This window comes from Podarcis erhardii, assembly GCF_964252035.2.
Source record: "Podarcis erhardii genome assembly, chromosome: 8".
Classification (NCBI taxonomy): Eukaryota; Metazoa; Chordata; class Lepidosauria; order Squamata; family Lacertidae; genus Podarcis; species Podarcis erhardii.
The window spans coordinates 33,508,175-33,521,678 of NC_138499.1; the positions used below are offsets into that span (position 1 = coordinate 33,508,175).

Consider the following 13,504-nt stretch of genomic DNA (forward strand, 5'->3'; position numbering starts at 1 on the left):
AGTTGAACCCCTAAATGCCTCTGATTTCAAGAGGAGCTAAGTTCATCAAGGATAACTTTTTATATTAATTTAAATGGAACCTAAGTGCAACTAAGTAAGTCTATCCATATACCAAAAATTGTGCTGGAGTCAAATTTGTATATTTTCAGAAAACAGAAAAAGTATTATTAGTGGAAAAGCAAACATTTAGCTTTCTGTACTCCTCCGTTCTAGCAGACTCTAATTACTATCTTGAGAATACAAAAAAGATCAACAACTAATTTGGAATGGAACACAAAGGAAATTACTTTTGCTGTGCTACTAAGGAAAAATAAAACACTCCTAAGGCAATATTCATTTTAGGACATAAGAATTCTTTCTGATAAATATTAGTAGAAGGTGCATATAGGTGAAACAGAGAATAAAGTAATAAGTATAGATAAAATTAGTTGCATAACAGAGATCCATTTGCTGAAGTTTAAAAGTTACGGTCCAGGGAATAAGCAAGCTATCATGTTACTTGTATGAAATAGCTTATCAGTACAGGGGTTGGTATGTCGAAATCACAAGAAGAACCTCTGATGGGATAAGCAAATAGTTCACAATTAATCTGAGTGGAACCCTAAGGACTAGCCAAGCATTTCGTTTATTTCCCCCTTTAATGAGGCTCAACAGTGTACTAAAGAAGAACTTCCATTTTCCTGGGACACATTTAGTCTCCACAAGCAATTCTTAAGCGCATAGATGAATGAACGAATGAACGGCTACTTCTGGAAAAGCATGTGATGCCGCTTCACTGCTGTGCAAACTGCAGAGCCCCAAAATGTTTTAAGGACGTTTCTTTTTTGTTATGTGTTGATCATGTTCTTCCGTGAGCCAGCCACAAAAATGACAAGAGTGCAGTCACCACACAGGGATCAACGGAAGGATGCAGTTGGCTCAGCAGTCAACCCTGATAGTCTGATTAAGTGATCTACTGTTGCTGAAGTCCTTCGGTGACCTGTCTGCTATTCCTGTGTCTAAGTCATTTGTGAAACAGCCCCAGCATGTGATCCCCTTGATGACGCAGGCATACTAACTGAGAAAGGTAGACACAGGCTTCCTTCTTTGTGTGCTCTTAAAAATATGATCAGCTACGTAGGGTTTCTGTTTTTGTGTTTCGGCGCGGATCCTTAAGGCTGAAATTAGATACAATGCAGCATGACCCAAGCAGGTCCCTACAAAACAATGGGGTAGAAATTTAATACTCTGTATGGAGCTGGCAAGAGTGAGGAATGGAGCCTTTCCTTACATGCACCCCTCTCCAAAGGCAGTGGCAGCACTAGATATTGATTGATTGATTGATTGATTGTGGGGTGGCACAGTAGATACAAAATAAATTTTTAGGCCAGAAAGAAAGAAAAAATTCAGCAGCTCTGTATCCTGAAGATTTTAATGTTTCATGTTTTACTATTATTTTATATATGCTGTAAGCTGCCCGAGTGGCTGGGGAAACCCAGCTAGATGGGTGGGGTATAAATTATAAAATTATTGTTATTATTGGCAGGAATTCAGAAATGAAACACACTGACTGCTTCTAAATTTACCCAAATTTTGCCACACTTATAGTTGTCTTAAAACAGTATGGGGACTGCCACAAAAGGGAAAGGGTCTGAAGTCTCATGTAATTCAAACACTGCTGACCAATAAACAAGTATTCTCAAATTGGGCTGGATCAGTAATGAACAGTATTTGAAATTCACATATGTATGCACTCTCCTCTTGCTATAGCACACAAGCACAAGAAAAGTAGATTTTGAGTGGGAAAACTCTATTTTTTCAAACAGTACACCTTTCCAAACATATTCATCTCTTTATTTCACATAAATGGTCTGATATCAGCCAATTTATTCAAAAGTATGTTAGAATGGCTTCAGTAAGATTTATATCTAAGTCAGCATGTTTAAGATTTCAGTCTGTACTAAAGCACTAATTTATGATTCTATTCAGATTTTTTAAATCTACCTGCAATCTCTGGTGGTTCCTAAAAGTCAAAGTGCTTATTTTCTGCACAGATAACTAACCACCCCTAACTCATGTAACATCTTGCTTGATTGATGAAGAATTATGGAAAACTTAAAAGACTGCCACATTTTTGTTACTTTTTAAGTTTATCCTCTGACCTCTGCTGAAGGTCATGGTATACCAAGCTAAATATGCCAACTTGTTCCACTATTTTTTGACCAATGAAAAAGCATACGGAAATGGAAGAATGGGATACTTTCTGCACCATTTTGGGGGCAGGGGCAGGGGCTGTCCCAACCACATTGAAATATTAGATATTGTCCTTGTTTTCTTTGGGCAGCCCTCATTTCTATTCCTGGAGACATTGTAGAATAGTTTTTCAGCAGTGGTAGCTGGTGCCCATTGGGACAGTTGAGTGGAAGACAGGGAGCCCCAGCAGTAGGTCGTACCAGAGCCAGGAAGAGCCAATTACCGGTAGTTCTGGGTTTTCTCTGCTCACATTATGTTACATTATTTTATTTATATTCTGTCATTCCTCCCAAAGGAGTCCAGGTTGACTAACAAGTAATAAAAAATGAAAACACCTGAAAACCAATTCCAATGCAGATGCATACTGAGAAAGATCTCAATTTAAAAAGCTTGTTGATGTTGAATTCTACAAGGGCAACATGGAGCCTAAGGAGAAGAAAGCTGACAGGCAGTGCTGGCTGAGTGCCGACTGGGGCAGTGCCCCTTTTGCCCCAATGGAACAGCCTCCATGGAACCTCCCTAAATCGGAGACGGGGAATGTGTGGCTCCCCACGGGCTGTTGGACTCCAACTCCCATCAGCCCCAGTCAGTATGAGCAGTGGTCAGGAATTATGGAAGCCATAGCCAACAAAGTCTGGAAGGCTAAATCCCTATCCCTATCCCTGTTATAAACTTTTTATATCTATGTGTCTCTTTCTCTAGCTACTCTGTTTTAACCACTCTATCACAATTTCAGTCTCTCTCTCTCTCTCTCTCTCTCTCTCTCTCTCTCGTCAGAAGTTTGTGGGGCCTGAGCACCTTTTGCCCTCACTGAGTGTTTCAGGTAGGATTGCCATATTTCAAAAAGTAGAAACCAGGACACCCCAAAAGTTGCTGAGATTTTTCGATTGACTTGCCTAGGATCAAGGACAAAGTGCTGCCCACACGTCAATTCTGCCTTTGAAATCCAGATGTATGGCAGCCCTAGTTTCAAAGGATTTCCCCAATTCCCCTTTTGTTGTTTCCCACCCCATGGTTTTAAAAAGAATATTTTATTAATACTTCTGCAAATCTCTGGGTTCCTCAAGTCTGCTCCTACCCCCCTCCTGTGGTTGCTGCTCTCACTACATAAGCAGCGACATGTGAAGACTTGAATTGGAATTAGTTCTTTATATTTAATCTTAGGACAGTGAAAATCTGCTTATTCATATGCAAGCTATTACGTGACTCCATTCCATTTCTGTCAGAAGAGTTTCAATGAGCTTTAGAGGTACATGTTTCTCATGAATAAGGATAAAACATCCCCTTTCTTAGTTAGCTTATCATGTAATCATTGAAGTGCAGAATTGGAAGGGATCCCAAGGGTCATCTAGTCCACCGCCTGCAATGCAGAAATCACGACACCAAAGTTCCTTACAAGAAATCCTTACCATGCTGATGATGGCTTTCAGAACAAATGCTCTCAAACTTCTGTATCACCTTTGACACCAGCCACAGCAATAGTTCTACCACTTAGCCCCAGCACTGCTAACAAATCTGGACCAATTTTCCAGCTAGTGCATGGAAAATTAATTAGAGATGTAATCTTAGTTAACAATCAGTTAAATGATGTGCATCCCTGAATTCAGGCTTGGCAAAATGAAAAATAAATAAATAAAAAATCCAAGAAGAAGATAAATAAATAAAAAATCCACTGAAGAAGTGTGCATGCACACAAAAGCTCATACCAAGAACTAACTTAGTTGGTCTTTAAGGTGCTACTGGAAGGAATTTTTTATTTTATTTTGTTTTGACTATGGCAGACCAACACGGCTACCTATCTGTAAAAAATCCAAAACAGTGAATAATTATTTGGCGTTTCCTGAAAATGATGGTAATGATATTTACTTTCCCCCCCATGTTGTTATAAAATGTTAAGTCCATTGCTTTCCAATTGCACCACATTACTAATTGGCATCCATTTCATGGAGTGTGTTCTTCCAGTCTGCCAGAGGGAGCGTCCACAAGACACAGAGGGAAGACTCAGACTTATTTAAGGAGCAACAGCGCCTGGCTTCGGGTGGTTATTTCTTCTTCTTAAGACTGAGATTTACCACCTCTTCACTTTAACATGAAATAGGAAAAGTTGTAGCAAAGTTTCTGTCAAAGTGCTAGCTTGTAATGCCATGGGAAATTTTGACCTTTTGGAGTTGTATGCCATTAAAGACCAACCAAATCAGACTAGTACTGTATCTCTTGAGTTTCATATAAAAAATCTGGTTTCATGCTATTTTTATTTCAGGAATCTCCACGCAATAGAATTCTGTCTAGCCTATTTCCCATTGAATTTGAATAGCAATATTCCCCTAGAACTCATGCAGTTCTGGAGACAGCTACAGTCCTAAGATAGTGTGAAACAGGATACTTCCTTCCCCCCGCTTTTCTTTTGGCCAAAGGCTTTGTGTAAAGTGCCTGTACAATGGTGTAATGCTGCTTCTATCACATTAATCATTAATAAACAGATAGAAATAATACTGCAACATCTCAGTTACAGGGAAGGGTTCTGATTCCAGAAGCCACACACTTACAGCCAGGGAATTCACCAGTGTGTATATGGATGGTAATTTACGAGGGGAATAGCCCTTTCCCTTTGATGAAAGCAAAACTAAGAGATTATGCTTAATTAGATGATAAAGTGATACTTGCCCAATGGTGTCTCTCTACCTTCCATCCTACATAATGGAAACTGTGCTCAAAATAGGTCGCTAATTTCTGTACAGATTAAAGGTAACCAAGCTACTTTACTTGCCGATAATTTATCTAATACCTCTTAGCCATGCAGGCACATTCACTACAATGCGTCTGACTAGGAGACACCAGCTGTTCCGTAAGAATTCAGAGAACTAGGACTAAAGCAGAGGGCAGTTTGGAGGAAGAGGGGAGGTCCATTAGTTTCATCATTACCAAAAAAGATACATCACCAGACAGTTTTTACTGTTGTTTTGTCAATTATGTGCATTCTTTATTCATTCAGACATTGAGTCTTTTCATGCTAAAAGTGCATCTTCCCCCTTGCTTTTCCAGTGTCTGTAACATGAAAGCAAAACCTTTACACAACAGAACTGCCTTTAGTTTACAAATAACTGATTCTTGCTTTCTGTCCCATATTAAACACACTCATGAATGCATCTCAAAAGTACTTTTATCGTCTGCATCAACACAGATTTTCCTTCCTTCCTCATTCGGTTATTCATACCAAAAAACCTACGGCACTACTCAACACCCAAATTTGCAAGACGGTCATTGAAATATCACAAACAGGTCATTGGCAGCAGGTTTACCCCACCCCCCAGCCCAGAAAGGATAAATCTAGATTAATGGTGAAAAACTACGGGCTGGCATTTTGATGGCAACAACATTGTATGGATGTTGCAAAACAAAAATAAAAGCTGCATCCATCAGGAGCACTGATCCCAAAATAGTCATGTACCTTGAAACAACCCTCATTACTGAGAGTAGAAAGGTCTTCTGAAAAGTAATGAATGGGGTCAGACAACACCCAGAGTAGGTTGCAGAAATAATTCTGAAGCAAAACAGCATTGGAAAAGAAAGCTTTGTACAGAAATACTCTCCACATTAGTAATACAGTGGTACCTCAGGTTACGTACTTAATTCATTCTGGAGGTCCGTACTTAACCTGAAACTGTTCTTAACCTGAAGCACCACTTTAGCTAATGGGGCCTCCCGCTGCTGCTGCGCAGCCGGAGCACAATTTCTGTCTCATCCTGAAGCAAAATTCTTAACTTGAGGTACTATTTCTGGGTTAGCAGAGTCTGTAACTGAAGCGTATGTAACCTGAAGTGTATGTAACCCGAGGTACCGCTGTATCTCCAAACTGTGACAGTGAGAATGTAGAATCACTGGATGGCATATGTCTAACATGCAAACATCTCTCTTTTGCAGAATGTTGCACCTCGCCTAATCAGTTAGGAGGAAACAACTGGAGGACTAGTATGGGGAGGGCAATGCAGATGAGGGAACTCTACTTCACTGTATGAAATTGCCAACCTGTGCTGTATTCTAATAGAGTTGGAATTTAGTATTTTAGAATATTAGAGAGATTTCACAAATAATGGCTATGGCTAGAAACTGGTCCCACTCACAATGGTTTTGTTTGTGCATTATGAGAATTCAGGGTTGATGGCTTATCATGATTTACTGGGAACAATCTGCCTGTTGGCCACAAGTTTGCTTCTCCCCTGGCAGAAGCCAAAGAAACAAACCATAAAGATGCAATTAAGCTTGGCTTCCTGAGACATCCAAACCCAGGATTGTGGCTGGTTTCTTTCTACCAAGGAATCACTAGCCCATCTTTACAACTATTTATTTTATTTCCTGAATTTATTCATTGCTTTATATTAAAAATGTCAAAGTGATGTACAATTTTTTTCTTTCTTTTAAAAACAATAATAAAACAGCAAATTCAACAAGATACACAGTAATAAATTACAGTTCCTTATGCATCCTGGTTTGGTTTTTTAGGGAAAAACAAAAAACAACAATCCCAAGTTCGAATGTCACACAAAGTCATTTTTAATTGCATTTTCATGTTTTGTTTCTTTCACTCATGCATGGGAGGAGCAAAGTTGAAACAATTGGGTTGTGTTTACTATCATGCTGCTTATTCCTGAGAAACCATGACTAACTGGCACCCTGACTTATTGTGATGTATAAATATGAACACTGTGAAAGCAGTAGTGACAAGTGGAATCTACAGCATAATATAGCAGCATGGAGCACTCCTGGTCAACCAGTTGTGCCATCTTGCAGAATACTCCATTCCCTCCCCAGTGGTTTTCCATTCTCCCCTTCCCATGTTACCCAGCATTCCACTCATGATGATTAGCAATCCTCATGCATAATCCATGGCCCCTGAGTAAACACAAACTGGTTTTGTTTTCCATCCCATAGGATCTGTTGTCTCCCTTACTACTTTTAGGCTTTCCCCCCATAATCAAATTCCTTTGTACTTCAAACCTTGGGTCCCCCCCCCCCCGCCCACTTTCTTCTGTTCAGTGTCCTTTTTGGCTACATATAAGGATTGGCACGTGGATAACTGAATTTGCTTTTAGTATAGATGAGAGGTCACCGACCTGGTTGGACCAGTGGGCACATTTTGAATTTTGAGCGAGTGCAGTGGGTACCAGTCACAATATGGCTGCCATAGAGGCATGCCCTAAGACAAAATAACAGAGACAACCACCCCTGACAACCTTATGCTTACCATGGGAAGTCAGCTGTGTCCTGCTGGTGCTGGTTGTGGAGATCACACAATACTGATTCCACACACAGCAAGAGATGGTGCTGTTGCATAATAAAAACTGGGAGCATTTGTCAGTACCAGGAAAAATATTCAGGGTTGGTGACCCCTGGCACATACTGTATATGATAATAAAAATACCCCCCCCCCCAATATTGAACCTTTGCATTGATATTTACCAACACTTCTGTATAATAACTGGGATTAACACTGGGGTTCTTTTGAAAGTTTACTCCCTAGACCTTGACATCTCCACATACAGAGGAAATGATGTGAAACATGATCTCATGCCCATATTTTATTAATAGTGTTCTGCATTTTAGGATCAGAGACAACACACACACACACACACACACACACACACACAGCGCAAATCCCTTAGGGAATATCCAAATTAAGTTACATGTTTCCTCTTTTACAAAATGGAAGCTGTGATCTTCCCTTTCCCTGCGCCTAAGAAATAACTGATCAAAAGAAGATTTAAATCCTGAAAGTCAAAGAATAAATTCAAAAGGTCTTTAGAAAATGCCCAAAACTTTCTCAAGCAGTGCTTTTGTCCAATTCTGTATAGTAATATGAAGCCAAATAACGTGCAAATTTCTTACTGTTAATAACATAAAGCTTATTAAAATACCAGTTATTTCTGCAGAGTATTGAAGAAAAGCAGCATTCACCTCCATGCACTCTACCTCTGCCCATCTTCTTGTAATGTAATTTGGAATATTTTCAGCAAGCATTTTATTCTTTCAGCAGATGATCATTCCCATAATCCTCTGTTACAGATGAGTTTAGTCTGTGAGGACAATTTGTGAAATAGTCTTGACTGCATAGTGCCCCCAGCCCTGGTTTGGTGTTTTCAAAGTTTCGGGATAATACCAGCACATTTGCCATTGAAGAATAAAATTTTGAGGTGGGGCACTGCTCATTTAAATATCATAATGTCCAGAGGAGTGATAACATAAGATTTTCTTGTGTAGGTGTTCCCTTAAACGTAAAGAAGATGCACACGAGGAGTGAACTGTGGCTGAGTGGTGCTAAGGAGGTTCAGGCTATGTTCTGAAGGCACATGGGGCTACCACCTGGCAGAAGCTAAGTGAGTTTGTGACTGCATGGGAACCAAATGTATGCCCCCTTTGGATTCCAAGATGGAAGAAAAGTGGGATATAAATATCAGAAAATATATAGAAAGGCATGTGATATAGCTCTAGGCCTGTACTTCTTCAGAAGGCAGGTGGCAAAGCACGTGTTTGAATGCTGCCACCACCCCCACCACGCTCCATGGAAACCTATTACAGCAGGAATAAGAATCCTAGGTCTTTATGTGCAGGTTTTGATCTTTTTTAAAAATGTATGGGAGCATGGAAAAACATGAACCGCATTATTCAATTCAGAAGTACATAAGAACACAACGTAAGCACATGAGCCAGGCTGGGTCAGACCAAAGGCTTCTAAGTCCAGCATCACATTTCCCACTGTGACCAGCCAATGAAAAGCCCACCAAGCAGGACATGAAGAGGAGGAGAACCAACCCCATGTAGGCTACATTCAGCATCTTGGAGGAAAGGTAACATAGGCATCTAATTATCATCATCTTCAATTTGGCAGGCACTGGATGAACAAGATAATACTATCGGCCCATCACACTTTTCTGTTTTAATGCCATGTTTCTTTAATCAACCATCTCTTTACCCTGGAAATCTTTCAGAAGAACCTTGATTATTTTAAATTTCTACTGAATACTGATTTCTCTCTGTATTGGGACAAGCAGACAACAGCAAGCAACCCACTTCAAAGCAGAGAATAGGTGTAGCTTTTGTTTCTAATGAACAGCGTTTTATCTTTAGTTTAAATTACAGTTAAGTGCTTTTAAATCTTCCTTCAAAACTGTTATTTGGCCTTGCCCCAAATTTTTCTCTCCCCTGTTCACTCTATCTTTATAAGACCTGGCAGAACCAACAGTAATTCTGTACTTAAGGCATGGTATTTAGTAGAATGCACTGTGGAAACCAGCCCACCTGCTGATATAAAAGTTCTCACAGGAAATAGTCTTATGAATTATTTGCAGCAAGCAGAATTGCTAACTGGGTGGAACTTGCACAGTCTGCCTGTGCAAAGGAACGCTGAGGAAATGGTCCAGTGGATCAAAGAGTCTTCTTTAGGCAAAGGTGTAGAACTGGACACAAGACAGTGCCTTTACGCAACACCACAGTGCTACAGTGTACTCTGTGAAGCTCTGGTCACAAAAGGGATTTCACAGCCCACAGAAAGTTACCAAAAAAACAATCACCAAAATGCTGCATTCTTAAAGGCACCACCCCTGTGAGGAAAGTCTAAGATGTGTAGGGCTTTATTGAAGTTTCAAAAATTATGGATGAGATAGAGTGGATTTTTTCTTCCTCTCGGGTTCACCCAGTGAAACTGATCGGCAGTATGTACAAAATGACAGACAGAAAAAAACCATGCAAATTCACAAATTCACACAACACAGGTGAGGAACCTCTGGACTAGGGGCCAAATATGTCCCTCCATGACTATCTAAGCCTCGGGACTCTCCTCACACCAGCAACATCCCTATCCATAGGCCATGCCCCTCACCAATTCCACTACGCATCCATCCTCCTTGGATGTTTTTGCTTGGCTGGAGTTTGCCCTTGAGCTCTCATAACGCTTCTTGCTTGCCAGGAGAGAGGACATAAAGAGGTGAATGTGAATGTGTGTAGAAACTAGCTTACCGCACAAATGTAAAATTTATATGTGGTGCCCTGCTCACTTTTGCTTCTGTTCCCCACTTTTGTGTTACACAGCTTATGGAATTCACTGGCACCGAATGTGGTGATGGCCATTAGATTAGGCAGCTTTAAAAGGGGAGGAATCCATGCGGGATAGAATCACTATGTTCAGTGACAGTCCATCTAGGGCTGGAGAGAAAAGGTCAAAGTGCCCAAGGCTGGACTTTATTTACTTTGACGGACCACTTCGTGCTTTCTTGCCAGTGGCAACAGCCTGAAAGCTATTTTAATTTCCCAGGATATTCTGGGAATTTCCTGAGTGCTATGCCGGAATACTGGCCCTGCCAGACCTGAAGCTTTATTATGAATCAGCCGCTTTTTGCTGGCTGAGAGAATGGCTGCTTCTTGAAAACACGGATATTTTGGATCTAGAAGGTTTCAATAATGTTTTCGGGTGGCATGCATATTTGTGGTATGATAAGGTCAAAGCACACAAAGCTTTTAAAAACCATATTGTCAGGAAAGCATTGTTTAATGTTTGGATAAGATATAAGGACTTGCTTGAAAGTAAAAAACGCCAAGGTGGTTGTCACCAATGGAGGCTAAGGCTCTGAAAAAACTCAATATGGAGGCAAATTGGCCGAAATATTGTGAAATTTTGGAACAAGAAGGAGATAGATTAAAACTGCAGAGCTTTGACAAACTAAAAAATAAAGTACGAGATTGGCTTCATTATTATCAAATAAGGGAGGTTTATAACTTGGACAAGAAAATTGGTTTTCAGGTGGAAAAATCAAAATTGGAAACAGAATTGTTAGATCCTAAAACTAAGAATTTGTCAAGAATGTATAACTTGCTGTTGAAATGGAATACAGAGGACGAAATGGTTAAATTTGTTATGATTAAATGGGCACAAGATGTTGGACATAACATTATGATGGCTGACTGGGAAAAGTTATGGACCACAGGTATGAAGTTTACTGCATGTAATGCCTTAAGAGAGAATATAATGAAAATGATTTACAGGTGGTACCTGACACCAGTCAAGCTTGCAAAAATTTATCATTTGCCCGATAATAAATGTTGGAAATGTAAAGAGATTGAAGGTACATTCTTTCACCTTTGGTGGACATGCCCAAAGATTAAGACCTTCTGGGAGATGATCTATAATGAAATGAAAAAGGTATTTAAATATACCTTCCAGAAGAAACCAGAGGCCTTTCTCTTGGGCATGGTCGGCCAATTGGTGCGAAAGAAGGATAGAACTTTTTTTATGTACACTACAACAGCAGCAAGAATACTCATTGGAAAACACAAGATCTACCCACCCGGGAAGAATGGCAGATGAAGGTGATGGAATATATGGAACTGGCCGAGATGACTGGCAGAATCCGGGACCAAGGAGAAGAGTCGGTGGAAGAGGATTGGAAAAAATTTAAAGTTTATCTTTTAAAATATTGTAAAATTAAGGATTGTTAGAAAGATGTTGGGAAAAGAAAATTATGTGGTTTTAGTAGAAATGACATAAAGGATTAAGTAAAAATGAATTGGTGAAAGAGAGAATGTAAAATTATAGTATATTAAGACAAATTATTAAGATAAAAACAAGGTTGGAAGGATTTGCTGGAATAACAAATTGAATTAGAATACAAAACTGGGAGGTGTGAGGAGGTCAAGGAAATAAGTAAAGGAAAGAAAGCTATGTTAAGGTTTGATCTGTTCTTTTTTAATTGTTTGTATTTTTTCTGTATTTTTTATTTTTCTTTTTTCTTTTTTCTCTTTTTGTAATCTTTCAAACTTGAATAAATATTATTTTAAAAATAATAATAATAAAAAAGAATACTGGGGAAATTAAAATGGAAACTCTGAGACCCAGCTACATGATGTGGAGGGTCCATGGTAGGTATGAGTACTTGAGGACCCTGTCTGAGCAGTTGCCCTGAGTAGGTCTCATATATTAGATGCTGGGGAACATACCATGTGGGAGTAAGCTTGCAGGCTTCCAAAAACATCTCTCTGGTCAGCTTTGAAAAGATGGTGCAGGATATACAGTGGTACCTCGGTTTACGAACTTAATCCGTTCTGGAAGTCCATTCTTAAACTGAAACTGTTCTTAAACTGAGGCGCGCTTTCCCTAATGAGGCCTCCCGCCGCCAGTGCCCTTCCACCGTTTGGATTCCATTATTAGACAGAGGTAAAGTTCGCACACTGGGACACTACCTCCAGTTTTGCGGCGTTCGTAAACCAAATCGTTTGTAAACAGGACTGTTCTTAAACCGAGGTACCACTGTATGGACTATTGGTCTAAGCCAGGACTGTTCTTACATTTAATTATGCTGAAAAAGCCAGGTCTATTATGCAGTTACAATAAGGGAAGATACAGCACAGTTGGTTAGAGCATAGCGCTTATAATACCAAGGTCACAGGTTTGATCCTGATATGGAACAGCTGCATATTTCTGCATTGAGGGGGTTGGTCTAGATGATCCTAAGAGTCCCTTCCAACTCTATGATTCTATTATCTATCTTATTTTCTGTGCCTAACATGAGACATTTAGGCTAACACTCCCCCACTCCCCAGAATTGTTGCATCGTCACTACCTTCTAAGGTCTTTATGTGGGCAAGTTCACAAATGACATTTACAAAAACAACCAAAAGGTCTGTGGCATCTTAAAGACTTAGAAATTTATTGCGGCATACGTTTTTAATCAATCAGTCAATCAAATTTTATTATGTGGTCGCAGACCCATTAAGGTATAACTTTTCATGGACTAGCATCCACTTCATTAGATGAAATGGACTCTAGTCCTCAAAAGCTTATGCCATATTAATTTTGTTTTGTCTTTAAGGTGCCACAAGACTCTTTCTGATTTTTGCTGCAATGGAATAACACAAAAACACTCTTTGGGAATTGTTATGATCACATAGTAATTGTAAGTATCCATGAAGCTTTGAATACCATTCACCACAAATCATGGGCTTTTACATCCTTGGATAGTATCTATAAACTGGAGGTGCCAAGACAGAGTTCCATGGTGGCTTAGTTAAGATATTAAGTAATCCCAATTCAATAAAATGTACCCAATTCAAGCCTGAGCTCATACTGGAAACTGGGTGTTTTGGGGAACCTATATTCTAGTAGCTTGACTGCAGCTGTGACAGTCCTTAGAATACTCTCTAACACAGAGTTTACCCTACTGTATATAAAAGGAGTACGTAACAGAAAAGAAGAACAGCTTTTTGTTTGCATTTTCACAGCACTCTC

General features: G+C 39.6%; 1 protein-coding gene across 2 annotated transcripts in view; it reads right to left on the bottom strand.

Annotated features, from left to right (window-relative positions):
- KCNB2 (potassium voltage-gated channel subfamily B member 2) overlaps positions 1-13,504 on the bottom strand; it is a 236,327-nt gene that overhangs the window by 92,650 nt on the left and 130,173 nt on the right. The gene's annotated exons all lie outside the window — the stretch shown is intronic.